General features: G+C 38.8%; 1 long non-coding RNA gene across 6 annotated transcripts; it reads right to left on the bottom strand.

Moving 5' to 3' along the window:
- Positions 1-1,249: 1,249 nt before the first annotated feature.
- LOC109445632 (uncharacterized) lies at positions 1,250-22,789 on the bottom strand. Of its 6 annotated transcripts, XR_012495080.2 has the most exons (6): positions 20,668-22,789; positions 20,242-20,339; positions 18,297-18,432; positions 16,649-16,745; positions 4,907-16,276; positions 1,250-1,540 (listed from the first exon to the last, which is right to left on the bottom strand). It is a non-coding gene; the product is annotated as an uncharacterized LOC109445632 (long non-coding RNA). The 6 variants fall into 6 exon arrangements; XR_016020644.1 differs by having other exon boundaries at positions 4,907-5,092; positions 7,404-16,276; positions 18,297-22,789; XR_016020645.1 differs by having other exon boundaries at positions 20,242-22,789.
- Between the last annotated feature and the right edge of the window lie 1,800 nt (positions 22,790-24,589).

Raw genomic sequence — 24,589 nt, 5'->3', positions numbered from 1 at the left:
TTGCTCCATATTACTTTTGGTCAATTGACCATTACCTGTTTCCTCCCCCTGGAGGCCCAAGGAAAAAATGAGTGGAGGATACTAAAGCGTATCCTCCAGTGTAACACTAAAGCACGGGATTGATGATAAAGGAAGGAAGCCAAAGGAAACTAGGCAGGTCCCTCTTCTCTACCCCCAACTGAACACTTACATTTTCACCTTCATTTTATGATTCCATAATGAGTAAAAAATTTCTATAGTATTGTAAATTTTCCCATGCTCCCCACCCAGGGGAGGGGGGGCAGTCTATCATGAAGGAAAGCAAGACTAGGATTGGGGAAGAGAAAGAAATATCCTTAGAGAAGGCAAGGAGCTAAAAGAAAGACAGGTTTTATTGGAGACCAGATGGAAACAAGAAGGTGGAGGATGGAGGAAGCAGGGGGCTAGAGGCTGGGTTGGGAGCCAGGAAATGTTGCTCAAGATGAGAGAGCACGCATTGCACTAGAAGAGCTGGGCAGGTAGATTTGAGACAGGACCACCATGAGGGCTATTTATTTATGCAGGGCCCAAGAACTGCTTAGAAACTGAGCCATCACCTCTAGTTTGTCCCTTCATTCAAGAGAAAATCTCTATCACCTTCACCAGGGCACTCTGATAACTGCCCTCCCTTGGGGTCCATGAGGACTTCATCCTTCCCTACTGATTGCCTAGGAGAACTTGCAGACCATTCCCTCTCCCTGACTTTGTTGCCCAGTGCATACAATACTCCCAAGATACCCATGAAGCCAAAGAAGAAAGAAGACTGATGGGGACCTGGATGTGACCCCCAATGGAGTGGTGTGGGGAACATCTCACATCTATACTTGAGGTGGGGGTTGCTGAATGAATCCATCTAGATGCTGGAGGAGCCTCTGCTTCCCTCTCTTCCCTTTTCTCCCCAAGTCAGAGCAATAGTTATTGACAGTTCTCTTCTAATAATAAAATTACCTAAGAATATAAGGAAAACTTAACCAAAGGAAACATTAGAATGCCAGGAATACATGTTTACCTTCTTGTTTCAAGGAAGGGCCTGGACATGATCCTATTGTTTATTGAAATATATGTACTTCTTGCTTTGTTCATGAAGATTTAATGTGAGATTGCAATGAATGAAGATTTAGTCACCAAAGTAACGGTATTAATTTGTTGGAATAGTCTCCTGAAGAAAAAGGACAAAATGTTTATGAGCCTAATGACTTATTATCAACATATTTATTAAACAGTCGTAATATTTAGTTTGGGATCAAATGTATCTATTAAATAGTTACAAACAAGATTCATCCGAATATATGCCGAAAACGTAGAGGAGAAAGACAAAGTTGGGTGCTTATGTAGCTCATTAGGGTTACAGAGGACATCAGATAGTATAGAATTAACGTGGTAAGTTAGTGAAGTGGTTTAAATGCAACTGGGACACGTGTGGGGTAATAAAATAACTTTTAGAGACATTAACTAAATCTCAGCTCCGCTGCATACAGTAAGTCTTCAATTAATGTTGTAGATAGGTTCTTGGAAACTGCAACTTTAAGAGAAACAACATGAAGTTGATTTTATTATAGGCAAGTTGATATAAATGAGTTACGTTCTGCTGGCATATTTCTGGTCATAAAAACACCAAACTCCTAAATAAAAATCCACAACACTTCTAACATTAAACATTGAAATAAATGTGAGCTATACATGGTTTTAAGAAGGATTCATAAAAACAAGGAAGATAATGATTTTCCAACCTGGTTATCCTAGTTCAGGGTTTCAGGTGGGCAGAGCCCATTCTGACAACTCAGGGCGAAAGGTGGGAACCCACCCAGGACAAGACGCCCTTCCATCACAGTGCACACTCACACCCACACTCACTCAGACTGGGGCCACTGAGACACCAATTCACCTCATGTGCGCCTCTTTGGGATGTGAGAGAAAACTGCAGTCCCTGGAGAAAACCCATGCTGACATGGCCCCTGCCAGCAATCTTGTTTTTTTTTCATTAACATTATAACGAAACAATATTGAATGAAATGAAAATTATTTGAGGACCTGTTATACTAGCTGTATGACTTTGGGCAAGTTCCTTAAGCATCTGTGTCTCGTTCCTCATCTATAAAGTGAAGACTAAATAATAGTACCTTCACATAGAATAGTGGAAAGATGAAAAACAATAATGTGTGTAAAGTGCTAAATTTAGAACCTGGCACATGGTAAGTTTGTAATGAATATTAATTATTATTAGTGTTTTATCTAATAAAAGCTTGCATAATGTTTGCTGTGTACCAGGCATTATACTAATTATATTACAAAATACTTGACATGCTATTCTCATCACAATCCTGTGGGATAGGTACTATTATTACCATCATCACCTCCATTTTACAGAGAAGGACATTGAAGCCCAGAGATTCAGTAGCTTCCTTAAGATCACACAGCCAGTAAGAGTCAGACCTGGCATTTCAATTCAGACTGTCTGCTGTCAGCGCTCATAACCGTATGCCATTCCCCTTCCACATGTTAGTACCATCGCGTCATTACCATCATCATCGTCGTCTTGAACCACAAATGGAAGGCGATTCACAAGGCACTAAGGTTTATATGTATTTTTTAGCTGATTTATTATTAAAGTTTTTTTCTACACAATAGATGTTTCCATAAAATGTGTGTGTTATTTTTGTAAGAATTATATTTTAAGTGTAAAAGTGAAATTTTTAAGGAAAAAAGTATGTATGGAATCATTCTAGCTAGGAAGGTTAAAAAGATTAATAGGATGAAATATCGGTAAGGAAATTCGAGTCCATTAATAATTCCCCGTCTTCGTATGGGGTCGCTATAAAAATTATTCTATTAATCATCACTACTTGTCTCTGAAGTCAATAATAGAATGACCAAATGTGAAAGCACTTTGTAAACTAACAAAACACTATAGAAATGTAAGTTATAATTATTTGCCTTTTAGACCCTAACAGATTTTATTCATGTGTGTGTATGACATAAAGATATATATATAGATATATATATATAGATATATATATGTATATATATGTGTGTGCATATATATATATATATATATATATATATATATATATATACACACACATATATATATTTGGAAAATTTCTCAAGAGTTATATTCTGTCCACATTTGTTGCCTCTTGGGAAGTGGGATTGCTGATCACAAGTAGAGACGTCTCTCAAATCCTTTTCACTGAAACCAATTGAGGGCAGGAATACGTAACACAAAACACATTTTGACCAGAAGGTGGCAATAAAGCATTGATATTTCTAAAAGGAACCCGGTTGAAGGATTAACTTCTGGTAGGTGGTGTACATCCAAGGAGCCAAAATATTGTCGTCTAGATATTCTGATCATCCAGATTCTATGGACAACTCCTCACCCTCACCCCATCCCTGCCCTGGAGGAGCCTAGGCTCAGATAAGAGGTGATGGGGACATACTGTGATAAGTGCTGCCATCAGAAAAGCACAGGGCTGCGGGAGCAGTCATTTGTCTGAAAAGTATGTCCCCATCTTAGAGTTCTCATTTACGTTAACTTTATTGAATAAATGGAATGATTACTGGCATAAGGGTATTGTGGTCATATTACCTTAGCTCTTTGACGAAGTTTTTCCATGTACCAATTTTACTGCATCTAAGAATGGGATTTCTTCTCTTTGTTCTTCATCTAAGAAATGGCAAAAATACTGGGAGAAATTGGTATACCGTTTCATTTTGTCCCCTAACCATTCCACCCCTGGCAATCAAGGAAGAAGGCTCCCTTAATTCTGAGAAGCATACATTAGTTGCTGTCTAGAATAGACTGGGTCTGGGTTTGGTAAAGAAAAACCTATTTTGACACTTGTTAACACGGTAAGGAAGACTTTATCAGAACTATTGTGATAGGTGTAGCTATCAAGACTATTGCAATAGAGGAGAGAAATTGGATTCAACTATGAACACAAGAATGAGTGGGGATTTATAGCTGAGGAGGCAGGTGGGGATGTGGATGGAAAATTACTCCAGGAGCTTGATGAAAGGAAGCAGATGGAGTTATGGTTTGCATATCAAAAGCATTCTCACAGGCAAGTTGTTTGCTATCTCTAGAAATTAGCCAACCCTGGTAGGGGCAGCCCCTCTAGGTCTGCAAGGTTCCAAGATGTCAAAGCATCATAAAATGGGGGGGGGGGGAATTAAAACATGATTAATACAAAGTCCTTTGCTTCTAGCTTCTAAAATACCATTTTTGTCAACCAATCAAGTGCCTCATGAAATTAGAAAGCACTGAATAAGCAAGATCGTCTGATTTCACTTAGCCAATAATCATACTAGGTAACATTTAATTAATTCCTGCTGTATGCTATCTCTTGTGCTAAGTACATGCATAATTGTACATAACCCATGTATTTGTATCTTGAATGTAATGGTGATTATACGAATATGTACATGTGGTAAAATGTCACAGAATTATACACAAAGCCCTACTCCCCTCCCCCCTAAAAAAATTAGTGCCTGCAAAAATGGGTGAAATTTGAGTAAGAACTGTAGCCTAGCTAATTGTAGATTTATCAATTTCCTGATTTTGATAATACGCTATAGTTATGTAAGATGTCACCACTGGGGTAAGCTAGGTGATGGATTCATGGGACCTCACTATACTATTCTTGCAACTTCTTGTGAATCAATTATCTCAAAACAAAAAGTTAGAAGAAAAACCCCTTGAGGCCAATACAATAATTATCCCCATATTGCACATGAGGGGCTTGGAGAAGTTAAGTAACCTGCCTAAGGTTGTTCAGCAAGTGAGAGTGTGATTTCAACCTGGAGCCCATGCACTATCAACCTCCCTTCAACATACGAGGTCAGATAATTAAGTTCGCAAACTCATCCTAGAAACAGTGCTACATACCTCATTGCTGAATATCACCATGGTCACCTTCGAAGTACTCCCCTTGGGAAGCTATGCACCGACTCCAGCACCTAGTCCACCCTTCAAAGCAATTTTGGAACTCTTTCTGGAATGGCCATCAGAGCTGTAGTGATATTACATGTCCTGAATGTCATCAAAATGTCTTCCTTTCAATATTTCCTTTATCTGTGGGTAAAGAAAGAAGTCATTGGGGGCCAGATCAGGTACATAGGGAGGGTGTTCCAATACAGTTATTTGTTTACTGGCTAAAAATTCCCTCACAGACAATGCTGTGTGAGCTGGTGCATTGTTGTGATGCAAGAGCCTTGAATTGTTTGGTCAGGTCATCTAACTTATTCATACAGCCTTTTAGCACTTGCAAATAGTAAACTTGGTTAACTGTCCAGTTGGTACAAATTCATAATGAATATTCCTCTAATATCAAAAAAGGTTAGCAACATCGTTGCACTAAGTTCACAAAATTAATCGTCAGACCTTGTAGATAACCTTCAGATAAAATTATGGTTCTCATAGTACTCATGGTACTCATAGAATGTTTCTGGGTTCCAATATGGTCTGAAACTATGTGAATAAATTCAGTTACACTACAGTGCTTGAAAGTTAAACTGTGGCACAGTTAAAAGTATAGGAACTCCCCGCTTCAAACTGTGGGCAAAAAAAGGGCCATATACTAAACCTGACAAGCTCAGGGGAGGCCTGCATGGCAGGCCTGCATGGCAGGCCTTACAAACTCAGAGACTGAAATTAATCACATAGGATGGTCTGAACATAAAAATTCCTAACTGAAAGCGGGTCATGGCCAGTAGTCACATCCTTGGCCTGTAGCTTCTTTGACAAAGATCAATCTTTATTTAAGTGAGCCTGTCTTTTTTCATCTAAGATAACATAACCTTGGAATGTCAGAGCAATCCCTTTTTCTGGACCCCCCCAGGGTACAGCCCACCACTCCAGAGCAGGAAACTACAGAATCCATCACTGTTGCTCTTGTCCCCTGATTACCATCTCCATGTGTTGTAAAATGCTATTAACTATTCTGTACCCACCAATGTAAAAGAACTATCTGTCTCTCCAATTTACTTTTTATCCAATCTCAGAGATTTCCCTGCTTTGCTTTCTCCCACCATCTTAATCTACCATCAATGGATTTCATGTAATCCTCTTCCTTTGATTCTAATGTATAAAATAAATTGCAAAACCACCATTTTCCAAAGCATTTTCTCAATCTGTTGAGATTTTGCTTCCTGGCAATTTTCATCAGTTTGGCTCAAATAAACTCTTATAAGTTTTCTCTTAGGCTGGATGTTTTTTCATTGACATAGCTATACTACAAGACTATAGTAATCAAAACAGTATGGTACTGGCAGAAAAACAGACACACAGACCAATGGAACAGAACTGAGAGCCCAGTAATAAACACACACAAATATAAGCAACTAGTTTATAACAAAGGAGTCAAGAATACACAATGGGGAAAGGACAATCTCTTTAATAAATGGTGTTGGGAAAACTGAACAGCCACATGCAAAAGAATAAAACTAGACTACTATCTTACACCATACACAAAAATTAACTCAAAATAGATTAAAGGCTTGAATGTAAGATCTGAAATAATAAAATCCATAGAAGAAAATACAGGCACTAAGCTCTAGACATCAGGCTCAGTGGGTTTTTGTGAATTTGATTCCAAAGGCAAGGTAAAGAACAACAAAAATAAACAAGTGGAACTACAAAAAAGCATCTGCACAGCAAAGGAAACCATCAACAAAGCAAAAAGGCAATCTATGGAATTCGAGAAAATATTGGTAAACCATATATCTGATAAGGGGTTAATATCCAAAATATATAAAGAACTCATACAACTCAACAGCAAATAAAAAATAATTCAATTTAAAAAATGGACAGAGGATCTAAATAGACATTTTTCTAAGGAAGACATGCCGATGGCCAACAGACATACGAGTATGTCTTGAAACACACTTATATATGAGTAACAACTTCTCTGCTTCCCAGGACATAATCTGAGTAGTAGTAGTAGTAGTAGAGGAACCCACATAAAAAACCAAAATTAACCCAGAGACAGAATGAAAGATACAGGAAAAGAACAAACAAGGTGCTCTGGGAAGACAGAGGATGGAGCCAGCGACTGCTGATGAGACACTGAGGACCAGAATGAAAAGGTGACCCACTCACCTGTTAGGAGACACTTTGGGGGTGGTCTTCAGTGCCACACCCAAACCAAGCTGAGGATCTCTGATGGCGGAGCTAAGACCCGTCTTCCACTTAAATCAACTACCAGCTTTATGCTCAGGCTCCTGAACAGTTTTAGGTGTCAACTTATCAAAACAAGCAAGAGCTCTTGCTAATATCTGATATCATGCATTTATCAGAAAATATTTATCAGAAGTATCAGAAGCTATGTCACCATTTAATGGATGAAATATATTTCTCATTACTTGAACCGAGGTGAGCAACTTACCATAAAACAGTAGGATGATGGCTAGCAGACAAGATGCAAAGATGTATGGGAGACTAATTTAGAGGCAATATAGCCTGGTCACCAATTGGGCAGAAGCAGGAAGATGAACTTTTTTTCTGGGGACTCCATCTGGGTTGAACTGTTTAGGTGCCCAGTGGACTAAGAGAAAGAGGTAGGGACAGTGAGTAACCCACGGATGTAACTGTCGATGCACCACAGTCATTCTATCAGTGGACCAGTTGTTATTTATTGCGCATATTCTGTAGTTTCCTCCCTGCTTATCCAAGTGTTTCATATGGAGATAAGCCTTTTCTACTCAATTTCAGACCCTGCTGCAAATTTTCCTCTGTCCTTGAAACTTAATTACATTGGTAAAAAGAGGATGCCAACGGAATTGATAATTATCAAAATCGTCAGAGTCCAAAGGATTATAATGATGAATATTCTCTTACAAATAACAAAAGGAATTAGCAGATGAATGTATCAGAATATCAACAATGTTTTAAGAACGTGAAATAATCTCATCCTTGTCTCACCTCATTCTTCTTTCATTGCTCATCCTGCTTTCCTTGGTTAAAAGGCTCAAGAACCACCTTTATCATTTTACCAACGCTACATTTATACAGGTTTTCCCCGCTATCCGAGAGTAGAGCATATCTATAATGCCTTTCATATATCAAAATGGTGTAAATTGAAAAAGCAATTATTTTTAATTCATATGGAAAAAATTTTGAGTTTTCCTATATCCCAAAAATAACATACCAAATAACACATAAAACCCCAAATAATACTAACATATAGTAAAAGCAAGAATGATATGGTAAATACATAGCCTGTATAAAGTAGAAATGATGTATGTACAGTGTAGTTTCACTTATTAAAAAATGATTTCTCCTTAAGTATAAGACAATGGAACGCTACACTTTGTACACCTATCACTCCACTCAAACAATAGACTTTCCATCTATTACCATTACTATCTATTACTAGTCCATCTATTACTATTACTGGATGCTAATTTATAAAGACCACTGTGCTACTAGCAGAACCACTAGTAACTCTGGCAGCTTTCAAGATTCTTTCTCTCGTCATGTAAATATTAAGAGAGGTGGACACAAATGAGTTCAAAGCATGTACGATGTCATTATTTCATTCACCACAATCAAAAAACTTAAGTATGTCCAATTTTACACTAAGCATAACATCCTTATGAGCACTCTTAGGTGTTTCTGAGACCTTAGGACACATCTTGCTAACGATGCACAAAATAAATCGAGATAAAGCACAGGTGCTCAGACATAGTTCAGAGCTCCGCGACTTGATGCTCAAGATGCTGAGTGTGGTTCCCCAGGAAGAAGCTTGGTGGGCCCACGCTGGCTGCTCTGGGTACATACCACCTCAATTAAGCTCTTTGCAAAACAAAAGCTAGTTTCAATTTTCACCTTTTTTTGTAAAAGTGAAAATCCTCTTGGGATTTCTTTCGGTTAGTGAAAACAGGTACTACGAATGTGGGCCTTTCATAAAAGTGACGTGGCTCAAAGCAACGTCCAAAAAGCGGGGATACCTGTACATATTTGGGGGCAAAACATCAAAACTGGTAGCATTATCTGATATGCACAATACTTAGTAGGATGTCAATTGCAGCCATTTATTAAATGTTCGATTTTCCTGTTCCAAGTAATGAAATTAAATTGAATGAAGATGTGAACAAAGGAGCGGCTAAGTGCAGCAGCACAGAACGGTTCCCTGAAGTGTTGAGAACTTTTCAATCATTAACAATAAACGTGTCCATTCTACCTAACAAAAAGGCTAATCTCGTTCCCAAGCTGGTGGGAAAGTGTTATTGTATTGCTATTCACCTGAGTTAAGTAAAACTCTTTTGCCACTGGAGCTAGCTCATCCTTATCTATTACAGCTTAACTTGCTTCCAAGCTGTAACATATGCACAGATACACCTTTCTTCATATAGTGGGTATTTTCTTATTTGTTATTTGACAGTTGGATTGTTTCCTCACTGAATTGCATTATCATTTCATCGAGTTTGATGATTATTTTTCAGTTGACAATTATTAGGTTTTAAATTTTTTAACTTAAAAAAATTTTCTGGGGCGGCCAGTTACCTCAGTTGGTTAGAGCGCAGTGCTCTTAAACAACAAGATTGCCGGTTCGATCCCCGCATGGGCCACTGTGAGCTGCACCCTCCACAACTAGATTGAAACAACTACTCGACCTGAAGCTGATGGGCCCTGGAAACACACACTTAAAATAAATAAAAGTTAAAAAAAAATTCTAACACTAAATTATTTATTAAATGCAGGTGGTATATGTATATACAGTTTCCTTGTTACTGGGAAGAAAACAAAAAATGTAAAATATGGTCCCTTCTCAAATAACCTGAAATCTAATTATGGAAGCAAGACATAGGGACCTTAAACAATTGAAAAACAAAGTAGGAAAGTAATGGTTAAGTGCAGACTATACTTTAAAAGGAAGAGATTAGAGTAATTTGAAAGAACTAGGTCTCCCGCTGACTTGAATGACAAAGAATATTTAAACAAATGCAAGGGCGTAGGGAGGACATTTTAAGCAGTGGGCTAGCCTGGGAACATATCCGGAGTCACTGCTGCACCTGACTTACACAGAGGTGGAAGGATTGTTTGGCAAATAGAAATACCTTATAATATATGCAGTGATTTACTCCATATACTAGTTTAACAAATTACCACAAACTTAACAGTTTAAAACAGCACAAATGTACTGTCTTACGATTCTGCAGGTTAGACATCCAACATGGGTCTCACTGGATAAAAATCAAGGTGTCAACAGGGATGTGTTCCTGTCTGCAGACTCAAGGGTACAATCTATTTCCTTACCTTTTCCAGCTTCTAGAGGCCTTCCACATTCCTTGGCTTGTAGCCACCTCCCTCCATCTTCAAAGCCAGCAACATTGCAATATTGCATCTCGCTGACCTTTCCCCCATAGCCACATCTTCCTCTCTCCACAAGCAGGAAAGCGTCTCTGTTTTTAAGCATCTCGTTGATTACCCTGGGCTCACCTGAACAACCCAGGATACTCTCCCATCTCAAGGTCCTTAACCGTAATTACATCTGCAGTCTCTTTTGCCACATAAGGTAGCAAATTTTTCTCTAATCCCTTTCTTTTCTATTCCCATGGCTTTGATCTAGGTTCTTATATACTCACTTGTGATTATAGCAGTAACCTGATAAATAACTTCTTGGAGGAGTTTCTCCTCCGCTTCAATCCATCCAATGCATCAATTTCATACAGACCACTTAAAGCACTGTTAAGATGCAAACTTTAACTGAGTAAACTTTAAAGATCTTATTGGCTATATTCAATTCATGAATTGGGCAGCATCCAATCTAGCAAACAGAAAGGAATTCTGAGGAGCTGAAAGACTTTTATAGGCAAAAGGGAGTGGGAACAAAGAAGTTATATAAGGCAAAAATAAACAATATGCTGGTTTTTACAAGGTTTCTGGTCTTTGGGGATAGCAGACTACCTAAGTAGTGCTAATCAGATGATTCCTGAGTGACTGATTTAAGAGTCCATTTCTGGGAGAGCCAACATTGTAATTTTTGCAGCTCTTCCTATTTATTCTGAGTACACACAAAATATTTCTGAAAGGATACTCAAGAAGCTGTTGATGGGTTGAGAAATAGGATGCAGTTGGCAGGGGGGAGGACATAGATTGACTAGGTGGGTGGAAAGGAAACCTTAACTTTCCATTTTATGCTTTTTCAGATTCGATTCAATTTTTAGCATGTGAGACGCCTTCTTTTAAAAGTGGAAAAAAAACAGCAAAATAACTTTCATTTAAAAGGCTACATATTTTTCAAAGAAAATTTAGATATGCAGGGAAAACATTGCTGGTATTGTTCATCTAGTAAACACAACCACTATTCAAAGTGAATCAGCCATTATTCTAAAAAAAAAAAAAAAAAAAACAAGCAAACTACAACGAAAAACCAAAATCATACCTCTACTCTCCAAAAATGTCTTTGAAAGTAAGAATGGTTAGGTTGGCAAATAGAAATACCTTATCATGTAACATTTTCCTCTAAAGTGCTCCAAGTGCTGGACAAACAGTTCCAATTGGAGGCAGGCAAGGAGATGAATGCTTTCTGGTAATCAGAAAGAAAGTGGCCATGTAACCCATTAAGTGCCTGTCCTACCAGGCGCTGGCTGGGAAGAAGGGAGAAGCAAAGGTGAGTCTAGCCAGTCTCTAACCCAGGGAGTTAACAGTCAATTTATTCTTGAAATTAAGAAAATGTAATGGGTTACATTTATAACCTGCTTAACATTTAGAGATTAGAGTCATAATGAATTAGCACTAGAACCTTGTTTTCTTCTGGAAAAACAATGTGTAGATACAAATGGAGAAAAGTATTGTAAGATTTGAATTAACATTTTTCTCCCAGGATCTCACTCTGGGGTCACATAACCAGGATTTAAATCCAGATTCTGCCATTTTCTAGATGAATGACTTTGGAGAAGTTCTTTGACTTTTTCAAGCCTCAGTTTTCTCATCTGTAAAATGGAGATACAAAAAGTACTTACCTCAGTAGGTGGTTGGGGGACTGAAGGAGATAAAAGAGTGCTTGCTGCCTGTTTGGTGGAACGACACAGCAGGGACCCAGTTAATCTGACACACCGTGAGCACATAGAACAATAGCTGGCACATGAAAACCTCATCCATGTTTGTCAGCAAATGAATTAGACTGATACAACTTAAAACAATGTTTTAAAAAATGTTTTAAGAAGAAACATGTAATTACAAAAGTTTGGAAACAACCCAAATGTCCACTGTTATGTCTAAACAACATGTGAAACACCCATGAAAATGAAATGCTCTGCAATTGCAACAATAATTAGGAAGTTATCTAATGCTGATATGGAAAGAGCCCTATGACATACCATGTTTCCCCGAAAATAAGACCTAGCCAGACAATCAGCTCTAATGCATCTTTTGGAGCAAAAATTCATAGAAGACCGGGTCTCATTTTACTATAAGACCGGGTATAATATAATATAATACAATATAATACCGGGTCTTATATTAAATGTAAAAAGGAGAAAAAAGTACCTGTATTTCCATTTAAAAATTCTATAAGGATATACTAATAATACAAAGTAGTAAGCATGGTTCACTATAGGGATGGAAGATAAGAATTCAGTCAAAAGGGAGATAAGAGCGGGAGGGACACTTTTTTACTGTATTGTTTTTATATATTTTTTAAAAATTGAACCATATAACTGTATTCCATATTTTAAAATAGATGAAAAATTCAAAGAAAAACAAGGAGCTGGATTCGTGTTGTTTACGCCAGTCAGTGCTATAGTGCATTGTTTGAGGGAGGTTTTTGTTTTTGTTGTTTTTTGAAATTAATTTATTTTCTTAAGACTTCATTCAAGTTCAAAATTCAAGCAGTAAAAAGGAGTATACGGCGGAAAACTGCCTTCCCACCTTAGCTAAAGACGTCCCCTTCCCTCAGGCAACCAATGTGTAAGATTCTTGAATATAGTGGGAGATTTTAGACATTTAAAATTTTAAAATGTATTTACTGCTGTGATTTCGAGGGGGATTTTGCCACAATGGTCTTCGCAAGTCAGGACTCTTATTCAAAGCTCTTTTATTAAACCATCTTTCTTGTATTGCAAAGGAAATGCTGTTGAGAAGAGCCAACAACTGTGAGCAACACAAATATGATGAGGTTGGTAACGGGGGAAAAGACTGAGTCCTGTGGAAGTCAGCAGAATAAAGGAAACACACAGGCAGAAAACGCTCAGGCCACAGCTGCGTGGGCCCACTTCTGCCCTGGCTCCAGGAAGCTATTGCCAGGCTTTGCTTGGTTCAAAGTCTTCAGGGGAGGGAGCTGTGGCAAGAGGGCTGTGATGTCCAGAGGTTGCTGAGTGCATCTTTGGAATATAGTACAACTTCTGAACCCCCTGCGCCCAAACAGTGCAACCCACCCTCAGGTCTCTGGGAGCAGTAAGAGGGTAGCCAACACAAAGGGTTGGTCTAGACAAACGGTTGTTTCAATCAGTTCTCCTCAAAGTGGGACCCCTGGACCAGCAGCAGCAACATCACCTGGGAAGCTGTTAGAAACGCAGATTCTCAGGCCTCACCCAGACCTACCAGATCAGAAATTCTGGGGGGGAGGGGTGTTTTAAGGGGCTCTCCAGCTCATTCTGATGCAAGCTGTAGTTTGAGAACCACTAGTTGAAATCAACATTTTCCCCACTGCTCTGATGGTAACCATCTCCTGGAGCAGGGAAAGGGAGGCAAAAAGTTTGTGAAAAACGCACACTCCCAGGTCCCGCCTCAGACTTACTGAATCAAAGTATTCCATGAGGAAGCCTCAGAATTTACATCTAGGAATGACTGAAAACTGGCCTAAATGATTCCTATTACCAGATACTTGAGGTTAGAGAAACAAACTTGCCTTACGCCCTGATATATCAGGTGTTTCTTTTTCTCAAAAACAACCACCCAGGCTGGCCTTACAGCTCACACAGGATTCTTTCAGACCACCTGATAAGCAGCAGCCTCTCCGGGAACATGTTGATGTCTCTGACCCACCACTGCAAGATCGTGTGCCTCTCAGAATCCTAGCTCGACAATAATCAGAATAAGGAAGGGGCTATTTTGCTGGTACTCACTCCCATCGTAACTTCACAGGTGACCCACCTAAGACCCACTACCCATGGTTGTCATACAGAAAAAGTAGGCCCTAAGGGATGAGACCTAACACGATGGATGTAATAGAGGTAAAAGGAACTTGGTGCTGCCTATTGCCCTGGGTAACAGCACACAGATCCAAGGAGAGCAGCGAGGGAGGGAAGTGTTACAATTTCCTCCATTGAGTCATATCCTGTAGGCCCTAGTTGCTGAAAGGAAGAGAACTTTCCCTTGCCCTAGGGTGTGGGGACAGACAAGTGGAATAGTGGCTGGGTGCATATTTTCTAGACCTTAAGACTGGGTAAACACCACACTTGGAAAGCACTTTGAGAAGCTCTTTCCCTGACAGAGCCAGACGGGATCCAACTTGTCTAGGGAAACAGCAGGGAGAGGGTGACGAAGCCCGGAAGGCAGTGGAATGAACTCACATGGGGTGGTGGCTGCAGTGAGTCAGCTCAGCCACAAGCTCAGAGACTAAGGGGCGGAAGACAGGATATTCAGGAAAATGGAGGACAATAATTTACAGAATGACTTTATAATTTCTATTCATTATACATAGTGTGAAACAATCAGTGTCTCGAGCAATTTCCTTCCAAGTTCAGCTATGTTTAAGAAGTCAGTCCCTGGTTTGCTGGTCTGGAGTGGGTCACCAGAGAGATCACAGGTTCCAAGGACAACATTGTAGTCTTTGGCGAACAGGAGCAGTTAAGAGCATCACTGTAGCAGGACAGGAGTCCACAATTGTTAAAATTAGCCAATGTTTCTGAAAGCAGTTGCCATTGAGTGTTTCCTTCCCATTGCACTGGGGACCATCACACTTCAGATGGGAAGTATGGAGGGCTGTTTATTCTCTGCGCATTCTATTTAATAGCAGAAAGGAAAAAGACACGATACAGAAGATAGGACAGAGCGATAATGTAATGGCTCTGGGGGGAGTCAGCGGATGTGCAATCGCTTCAGCAAGAGGAACACCAAGAGGAATATCAGCCCCACCTGCTGAGGGGAATTGGTGTTTTGCTTTTTAACCTGGACTTAAGAGAGCTGAGACCATTTCGTAAAATCCAAGGCCACTTTGTCCTAGGTGTAAAAATGTTCCCAGATTGAACATGGAGCCATGCCAATGCAGATGGTCATAGGGAGGAAGGACTCTGGAGCCAGACAGCCTGAGTTCAAGTCCCAGCCTTGCCACTCCCTACTTTGGGAGAGTCACTCGGTAGTTCTTTGTCTCAGTTTCCCCATCTGTCCTTATCTGTCAACAGGAGGCAGTAATTGTGGAGTTTGTTATTTATAAAGAATTCAGGACAGCACCCATACTTACAAGTTCTCAGTACATGGATGCCGTTGTTTTTTCTCTCCAGGTTTCTTCAGGTAAAACTTTGCTTACATTTGTCATTCATATCTAGAATAACACACATCCACATCTGTGGTGCATGATTCACTCAAAAGGTTCAAATTTATTCTTTCTACTTTGACCAAGAGTGGAGGATGAAAAAACTCCAAGGTGAACATGGTGCTGGTAGGCCACGTACGGTGTCCATTCTAAGGGCAGACTTCGCAGAAGTTAAATTAACAAGTGAGTAACAACCCCATTGTAATCTGTGTGAAGATAGTTTTTGGAATCTTGATTGAGGTTAGTGTTTATCATTATTACTTTAGGTTTTGGGGCGTCTTCATCTAGGGAATGTAAACATGGGGTCTCACAATATAGCTGAGTAATTCAATTAAACACATATTTGTGGAACTCATATCAAATGCAAGGCAGTATCACGTACAAAATTCTGAGGGATGTGAAGGCAATCAAGAAACAGTTCTCACTCTTGGATTTAAACAGTAAAGTCTATGAAACAAGATAGTGGAATGCATCTAATGACATTCCTGTGTAAAAATATATGAGGAAGAAATCATTTATAAAAGAGTATCACATTGTCACAAATACCTACCAAATGCCTCTTATCTACTTTGCCTCTAACGTCATAACATCCTAAACATCCATCTCTGAGGTTCACATCGCTGCAAATATCTTCTGGTGAACTGAGAAGTAAATTACATGATCAGAGATTATTCTGGGTGTCATCCAAAAGAAATGAAGGTTTATTTTCTGATGGAAAAATAAAGTGACAGTTCCATAAAATAAAATGTGTTTTCTTTGCGGGTCACAAGGATATAGAGCTGTAAAAGACAGAGCAATTTTGTATTAGCTCTCTGATGAATACCCAGTATGATTTTATTTTAAATATTATTTCATAAAATCTTTACAGGTCTATTTTGTCCATTTTTATTTGGGGGTTTTACGGCAGACATCAGTTACTTAAAACTAAAAGTAGTAGTATGTAAAACTAGGGGAAATGCCTTTAAATGAAAAAAGTTTTATTTAATATTATAATTATAATATAATTTTTCATGTTCATCTGCAGAAATGTAAGCATCATTGGCATTATACAACGCTAAGTTCTAAATATGAGCCTCCAGTTGTAGGTGGTTCGCCTGTGGTCTAGAAACATGGGCGTTTTGAGTACATATTATAGTTTGGCATTAACTCACTATGAATCTTCCCATAAATCTTTCAATCTTGTTTTTCCCCGTGTATGAAGTGAAGATACCCAGATTCTTCTGGTTCACAGAGTAAATCCCTTGCACACTGCAGAAATTAAATGAAGTAAGATACATGAAAGTCCATTAGGAATTGTTAAAAGAAATACAAATAGTAGTAATAAATCACTATACCTATTACATCGTAGCATATGCCAAGCAACCTAAGTCATTCTAATACAGCATATATAAATGTCACGCTACGCTGAATAAAATATTAAGCATAATATGATTTTGCCTGTCTCAGGGGCACCCAAAGAAAGTCCTGTTGACTCATTTTACATGGCTTATATTATATAACATGTTTCACTTCCTTTAATAGTCAAATCCATCATTCAACATTGATTACGGCAAGTCTTTCCTGTGACAGCATAGCAGTGGACAAGAGAGACGAGGAGCTTGCCACCTGGTGGAAAATTCCCTGTAGATTTGCCTTTCCAAGCTTTAATATGCCTGTGAATCATCTGGAAATCTGACTTAAATACAGATTCTGATTCATTAGGTCTGGGTTTGGGCCTGAGGGTCTGCTGGTCCGGACACCACTTTGGGTAGCAAGGAACTAGGTAACCAGTTGTTAACCTCCCAAGCAACATGCTGCCTTAGCTAAATGGAAACACTCCACTTCTTAAAAGAAAAACCCTTACGGACTGACAATAATATTGGGAATTTCAGGCAGCTGGTGAAAGGAGATTCTAGGGGAGAATATTTCCTTGTCTCTTCCTATCTTCTGGTGGTTGCCAGCAGTCTTTGGCATTCTTTGGCTTATAACTGCATCACTCCAATCTCTGCCTCCATTGTCACATGCCCTTCTCCTCTGTGGGTCTTCGCTGGGTATCTGCGTGCCTTTTCTCTTATGAGAACACCAATAATTGGATTTAGGCCTCATCCTAATCCAGTGTGAACTCGTCTTAACGAATTACATCTGCAAAGATTCTATTTCCAAATAAGGTCCCATTTTGAGTAGGCATGGCGGGGGAGAGGGCTGCACTCATGAAAAAAATTTTCAGCTCAGTGTGGTGATATTATGGAGGGAAATAAAAGAGAGAACCTAGAGGGGAAGTGAAAGCTGCATGGTCCTCCTCACCCAGATCTCATCAGGTGTCAGATGGAGCAGCAGCAGACCATGAGTTCTCTAGGCCACAATGAAAGTAAAGCAAGTAGAGTCTGTGAGCAGTGGAGAGTGGCAAGCAGATGAAGTTAAAAAGATGCCTCAGAGCAGTCTTAAGACAACCCTCTTCCCTTCCCCCAAGTCGAGGTCTTATCCACAAACAGAGCAAGTTGCTAGAAGGGAAATTGTGTGCCCTTCTCATTTCTTCCTCTATAATCAAAAGACACTGAAGCACAACGAATAATGATGACTTTCAGACATTTCAGAATAGCTAAAGGTAGAGGCTTTTGTGTGTAGTGTGGGTTGGGGCTGCTGATGAATAGTGATAGCTGAGAATGTGGTTCTCCTCAGGGAAGGTATATCAGATGTTTGGTTATAAATGGCCAGAAAGGGTACTTAACAAGATAGGGGTACCGATCAGGAAATAATTGTTTGCTAGAAATGGGGCAGCCTTTTCGTTGGGTAATTAAGATGGTGTCACCTGATACTTACTCCAGGGAACATCGCTTTTCCAGCACAGTATCATTAATCTGGTGTCATGGCAACAGGCAGGGTCCTCCCTCTGGAGCTTTATTTTATTAATGTGTCTGCTCTTCACAAGTTATAGTTTGCTCCTTCCGTTGTGTTGCTCCAAGCACAAGTGACAAGGTGGAAAGAACGTGAGGTAGATTTTATTATTTAGCACAAGATTTCAAGAAAAGCAAAAACAAACAAACCAACCACTGGCTTGTTATATTAAAAGGTAATCTCCTTCCTTCTTACAGGTCTGTATATCCTCATATTCATGGACCAGTAGCATCAGCATAGTCTAGGAGCTGTTAGAAATACAGAATCTCAGTTCCCACCTCGGAATCAGAACCTGACCTTTGCCAAGATTCCTGGGAGATTCACATTCACATTAAAGTTTAAGAAGCACTGACAAATAGAGACTTGCGTTTAAATGATACCACCACCAGCAGCTGCCTACTAAGGGTTTCTCTTCTGAGGCACCACTTTTTTTCATTTAGCCTTGGTAGCCTCATAAGATTGCCCCCCGCCCAAAGTAGAAAATGGTCATTGTTTTCTGAAGTGAGAGGAAAGCTTGGCAATTTAGGCTAAGTTTGTCATAAGAAAATGTTTCCAGGCTGTGCCAGGTATTTGGTCCCCAAGCTTTTCTTGTGTCCTGTATAGTTTAGGAAACCTGTCTCTCTGTCTCTAAGCTCACTCAGTCAGCTCAGAGACTCCGGTCTGTGAATTAGGCACCATGTTCCAGCAGCACCAAACAGAGGAGGCTTTTGTTCTAGAAATACTGCCTGGGAACTTTGCCAAACAAAAACTCAAAAGCTAGCTTTGTCTCTCTTAGCCAGGACACAGGGTCATGCCATTGCTTCTTACTCGTCACAGCAATGAGTTTCTCATCTAAACCTTGACCTAAGGATCATTCTGAAAATGATTTGCTAGCCAAAACACCAAGTGTGAAGGACTTTCCTTCATTCCTAGCAGACATGTAATACCACAAACTAGGTCTTACAATTATCATGAAATGAAAAATGTGGGAAATAACCCAGATACTTTCATTAAAAAGCAAATAATTAATTTTGAAAAAATGAATTTTGAAAAAAGCAAATAATAAGAGCAAATCCGTTGAATTATCTAGATATTTTTTTCCCAGACTTTGGACTCTTTTTATTTGAGGGTAGAGAGGATGGAGCCAAATGGGGTAATAAGAGGAGGAGAGACAGGTCTGTAAAAAGGGAAGTATAGAAGAATGATTGATAATTAGGAATGAGATGAGTCATTGTTGCCATGAATTAACCTTGACAAAGGAATATGAATTGTTTTTCATAATGAATGTAGCTGTATGTATGACCTTGGGTAAGTGTCCTACCTTTCTTTCTTTTTTTTTTTTTAATCAACTTTTTTTTTCAAGAGAGGCGCAGCTCACTGTGGCCCATGTGGGGATCGAACTGGCAACCTTGGTGTTATTAGCACCTCGCTCTAACCAACTGAGCTAACTGGCCACCCCTGTCCTAACCTCTTTCTTCTTCAGTTCTTTAATTTGTAAAATGAGGATAATAATACTACCTCTTTCTTTGGATTGTTGTAAGATTAAATGAGATGATATATATAAACCATTTTACAATGTTTGCTATGTAGTAAACACTGAATAAATCTTAGATTTATTATTACATAAAGATGAAATCAATTCTGGGACTAAAAGAAAGTGTTAATCCAAATATTTGAGTATCAATTAAAGTCTACATACAAAAATAAGTGAAATGAGGAATAGAAGTACTTTACCAGATTATTATTCAAGAATAATAAAAAATTTTTAAAAAGACTACAAGGGGAATTAACAGATGGATCAGGCCTGGGAAAATGTCTTGGTTTATTCTGGCTGCTATAACAAAACACCATAAACTGCGTGGCTTACAAACAACAAATATTTTTTTCTCACAGTTCTGTAGGTTGAGAAATCCAAGATCATGGTGCCAGCAGATTCGGTAGCTGGTAAGGTCCCACTTCCTAGATGGCCGTCTTTTCTTCTTAATCTCACTTGGGAGAAGGAGTAAGTAAGGGATATTTTTTAGTCCTCTTTTATTAGGGCGCTAATCCCAATCACCTCCCAAAGGCCCCACCTCAAAGTGCTGTCACAGAGGGGGACCCTTAGTTACTAATTTTTTCACCTACATTCATTTAATTAACAGAAATGATCAGGTCTTCATAGCATCTTTATGGACACCATTTTTTAGATAGTAATTTTCAAGAGAACTATTTTTAAAATCTGCAAATATTCAGCTTTTACAATGAGGAGAAATAAAATGTCTAACATCCAGTGGCCCCCTCAGATGTACGTCAGTGCATCTTATTCTATCCTCCATACCTCCACACTTCTTTCAGAACTGATTTTTCTCAGCTTGTCCAATCTTCTGTTGAACCCATCCATGAAGCTATATATTTTACTGGCTCTTTTCTTCATTTCCTAAATTTACTGCATTTTTTACAAAATGTGTTTTCTGTACTTCTGCACCCCCATAATGTCCTGCTCTTGTCTTGTTACACAGTTGCATTCCAGATGGTTCTGCCATCCTGGATAAAGCACATTTTATCAATGACATGAGGAAACTTGTTCATTCATGCATGAGTACTTTCCAATTAAAGACATTGCTTTGAAGCGACTTCCAAATTGGTTTCATTGAGAAAAATTAAAGGAAGCTAAAAGCCTTTCACTTGTGATTTGACAATAGCCAGAAAATCTTAGTTAATCATGAATGTTAAGTGATAACATTTAATTAGCATGGGTTATAAATAGAATATTGCTTGGGATTTACGTAGGCACAATCTGAAGTTGCTGTGTAATGTTGGCTGTTCTTTCTACAGTTCCTCTCAAAAATGGGACAATGACATCTCACAACCATTTTTATTTTGGACTTTCTTTTCAGAACTAGTTTCTTTGGGTGAGAACTGAGTGTTATTTTGGCCCTTACCATATTCAGTGCTTGCTTCTCGGGTTATAGACTGAGGATATATAGGAAGGTGCTAATGAATCTGTCGGTATCCATTCCTTTGCCCTTTTGTGCTCCTGTACATGAAAGTCAGTGTGATTGTGACCAGGCGGTCACATAGGACTATGTGTAGAAAGAAAAGGCACAATCAATTGGTAAACAGGATTTCGCAACAGCTTTGTTACAGCATATTATGGCTGGGGACAAGGGAAAGATTTTCAGGAGAAACAAAAGTTAATATTTAATGTGTTAGTCAAGGTTCTCCAGAGAAACAGAACTAATGGGATGTTCCCTCTTCCTCAGGGGACCTCTTTTTCTCTTAAGACCTTCAACTGATTGAATGAGGCTCACCCACATTATGGAGAGTAATCTGCTTTACTCAAAGTGGACTGTTGTTAATCTTATCTAAAACATACCTTCACTACACCCTGACAACCGTTTGACCAAATACCTGGGTACCATGGCCTAGGCAAATTGACACAAAATTAACCATCACGTTTGGCCATCCTGTAAGTTGGAATTGATTTGTTATAATATCCTCAAATGCCCTAAAATCACTTTAAATGTGGTGTTTTGATAAAGGAATAAGGACCAGAAAGCCTTCAATGTCACCCTATGCTGGCATAAACCTTCTGTGAAAGCAGTACTTCCTATTTTATTCTAGTATTAGTCTCTAGCAGCGTAGTGCAGTAATAAAGCGGGCAAACTCAGATGTCAGATCACTGGCGTCTGAATCTGGGCTCTACTGCTTTCTGTGTGATTGGAGGCAACTTACTTTTATTTCCCTCTGCTTTGGTTTCTCCATCTATAAAATGGAGATAGGTTTAAATGTTCTAACTCTTGGGAAGTCTGCAGAACAGTGAAGGAACATATTAAGTATTCAATACATATTAGCTTTTATCACCACCTAAATTTAGAATAAAGCCAAACATTTTCTTAATGTTCATCCATCTCAGGGATACGCTTTTAGGTTTATTTTGTTTTTAAACCTGTAGTCTTACAGAAAGTTACACCAGTCACACCCCCTTTCCTACCTTTCCCCTGGGATTGGTATTTCAGTGTCCCTGAAGGGGCACTCAATGTGAGCACGTTGTTTTTCACTAGGAAGGCCAGGAGAGGGAAGAACAGCAGAGACTGCTGTTAATAAGCCCAGACACAATGGGTGGAAGGTTGGCTTTCACTGAGTAGATGGGAACGTGGAGCTACCATTTTATGTCTGGACGCACCTTATAAATGGACCACCCCATTTTAATGAACTGATGAGTAAATACTGTAGCATTAAAGCCATTCTAAGAAAAAAAATATGTATATAGATAGATAGATAGATAGATAGATAGATAGATAGATAGATAGAATAAAGAATTTGATGTTACAAATCAATCAGCTATTTTCTCTATACCAAATAAATTCTTATTAAAAAGCCACTTCTTATTTCCTTTACATCACACACTTCTACATGGCATTTAAGACGAAATTCTATTACCAAAGCCTATACTGGTAAACAACTTTTCCAGGAAAGGGACACTCATATATATATATATATATATATATATATATATATATATATATATATATATATAGCATCTGTCATGTGCTTAGAATGGTGCTTGGCACTTCATGAAAACTATCACACTAAAGAGGTAGGTCTTGCTGTTTATACTTTACATATGAGGAGGCTGATGCTCAGAGAGGTGTGGTCACTTGCTCAAGGGCATATAAATGGTTAGTGGTTGAATCAGAACTCAACCCCATGTCAGGTTCCAAAGTCTAGATTCCTCTCCCTCCATTGTGATGCCTGGACTCACAGGACTAGATCTTGTTTCTAAAGCTGTATCCCATAATGGTCCCATCCATACTACACAGGCAAGATTGCATTCCAAGTTGGTCCTGGGCAAAACTAAGGAAGTGCACAAAGTTTGTCTTTGACAATATCCTCAACTCCACAGCAAGCTTTCTTTTTGCTTACCTGTACAAACTTTCAGCCAGTTAATGGTTTCATCAGTTCCTTGGTAGCTTTTCCAATAGCCTTAATGGGACGTTCACCTGAGTCTATCTTCTTCTCAGCATCTATTACTCTTAATTTCACCTACCACACTCTCCTTTATCCAAAGCTTACCTGCCAATTCTGTGTCACATTATAATAATTAGCAACACTTTATATGGTCAAATTGGTTACTGATTTGTAAGTTATTTTATTAACTAGTTACCTCTATGGTTTGAACCTTTAAAAACAATAAAGTACTCATGAATTACCTGCTTAATTAATAATACACCTTAAAGAACAAAAGGAAAAGGATTATAAGAGTCAAATTTTGGTGTTATTTTCAGTTGAGTGGGTTCTTTGCTGTCCCTCAAATCACACCACTTAGGTAACCATCTACTTGCCTTATGCAATTGGCTGGCTTGATTACACATGAACCATTAATAGCACAGAACACACTTTATATACTTTAAAAACCTGAAGCAGGGGAGTCCACCATCTTCTTACTAGTAAATCCTGATATCTGGTAACCCATCTAGTTACAAAGGTCATGGTTCTATCTAACTCATCCAGCTATATGTCCTAATATTGACATAGCCATCTCCTTAAGCAAAAAACACTTCTCATTTTCCATTTTTCAGGGATTGAGTATACTGATGTTCCCAAGAGCAAAGCCCAGAGTCCAATTTGGAGACCTTGATTTTCATATTTTCCAACCCTCTAGTCAAGCCTTTCTCTTACTCATATTTCTTCTCTTGCCTCTCTGCTTCTTCTCTCTTTGTATAGTTTGTCTTATTACAAGAAGAGGAAAAACATTTAAATGCAAAGAGAAAAATGGGTGGTAATCACTACAAATAACCCATTAGAACTGAGACCATTCAATCTGCTTATTTGAACACACAAAGGTGTTTCTCTCTTCTGAAACACTCCACTGCAGAGATAAGAATATATTCAGATATAATTTCATGTGATTACCCTGTGATAGGAGCTCCCATTCACAACTCTCTATGTGGTGTTGTTAAGCACATAAATAGCCTCCAAGTAAATCCTGTCCGTCAAATCTTTATTTTTCTTTCATGAAGATTCTACTTTGCAGGCAAACTCTGGCAATGTTGCCTCCCTGTTAAAATAGCAAGAAAGGAAAGTTTGAAGTTGGGAGAGATCTCGAAAGATCTTTGCCCTCAAAATTTGTCTTGTGTCAAATGTATTTCCTCCCTGAGGAAAAACTACATAGCAAGTCAGAAAAACCCATGTAGTAAAAGAGAAAATTAAATAGTAAAGTATAAAGGCGAAAACATAAGTTGCCATTATGAATTTAT

The sequence above is a fragment of the Rhinolophus sinicus genome, chromosome 3 (assembly GCF_057876585.1).
Source record: "Rhinolophus sinicus isolate RSI-liver-muscle chromosome 3, RSI-T2T, whole genome shotgun sequence".
NCBI lineage: Eukaryota > Metazoa > Chordata > Mammalia > Chiroptera > Rhinolophidae > Rhinolophus > Rhinolophus sinicus.
The sequence above is the reverse complement of the archived record's forward strand: the minus strand, read 5'-3'. Positions and strand labels throughout refer to the sequence as shown.